Source organism: Mastomys coucha, unplaced genomic scaffold (genome assembly GCF_008632895.1).
Source record: "Mastomys coucha isolate ucsf_1 unplaced genomic scaffold, UCSF_Mcou_1 pScaffold11, whole genome shotgun sequence".
NCBI classification, from domain to species: Eukaryota; Metazoa; Chordata; class Mammalia; order Rodentia; family Muridae; genus Mastomys; species Mastomys coucha.
In genome coordinates this window covers 32,550,897-32,552,219 of record NW_022196893.1, presented here as the reverse complement: position 1 = coordinate 32,552,219, position 1,323 = coordinate 32,550,897, and positions in this window count along the sequence as shown.

Sequence of the window (1,323 nt, the reverse complement as noted above, 5' to 3'; positions counted from 1 at the left end):
AGAGAGAGAGAGAGAGAGAGAGAGATTGCCTAACATGCCTGAGGCAAATAAAAGCAACGGATGCTAAGAGAAACAGTGACTTAGGCCTTCATGGGCATTCTCTTCCAAGTGAAAAGTAAATTTGTTGAAGCAGTTGTTTGCCTGTATGTCTACACATACATGCCCAGTGCCCAGGGAAGGAATAAAACAAAACAAAACAAAAAGGTGTCTATCCATCAGATCCTCTTCAGCTGGAATGGGTTATGAGCAGCCATGTGGGTGCTGGGAACCAACCCTCCTCCTCTGCAAGAGCAGCCATTGCTCTTAACCCATCAGCTGGATTTCCACTAGGATAAACCCTTTACTCCTCCTCCAAGTATTAAAGTCCTATGAGAGCCACAAAGCAGGGTGAGGGCCTTGTCAGATGGTAGCCGTGACTACGAATAGTTAAGACTTCGGGAGGCGGTCTCCAAACTGTATGTAGCTATTTATTTTGTTGTTGTTCTTTTTAAACTTTTGTTTGTTTGTTTGTTTGTTTTTTGAGACAGGGTTTCTCTGTGTAGCCCTGACGGTCCTGGAACTCACTCTGTAGACCAGGCTGGCCTCAAACTCAGAAATCTGCCTTCCTCTGCCTCCCAAGTGCTGGGACTAAAGGTGTGTGCCACCACCGTCCAGCTAAACTTCATTTTTTAAAAAACAATATTTATTTATTTTATGTCTATGAGTACACTGTAGCTGTCTTCAGACACCCCAGAAGAGGTCATCGGATCCCATTACAGATGGTTGTGACCCACCATGTGGTTGCTGGGAATTGAACTCAGGACCTCGGGAAGAGCAGCCACTGCTCTTAACTGCTAAGCCATCTCTCCAGCCCCTTAAACTTACTTTATTTTTAATTTCTAAAAATTATTATTTTATATGTATGGGTGTTTTGCCTGTATGTATGTCTGTGTACCTCTAGTGTGCTTGGTGCCTATAGAGACTAGAAGAGAGCATTGGATCTCCTAGAACTGGAGTCACAGACCATTGGAAGCCGCCATGTGGGTGCTGGGATTGAACGTGGGTCCTGGGGCAGAGCAGTCAATGCTTCTAACCAGTGAGCTGTCTCTCCAGCCCCTTTCATTCTGCTTTATTCGTGGTGCTGAGGATGGAGCCCTGGGCTCCATGTGTGCTAGGCAAGTGTTCAATACAGTGCCACGGGCCCAGGCTACTGAGGTTCACTTTTAAACTTTGAGCACACAGAACTACCCAGTCCATTTATGTGTGTCTGCCAGCTTTGTTAAGGAATTGTATCTGTGGGGAGAAAAAGAGAGAGAGAGAGAGAGAGAGAGAGAGAGAGAGAGA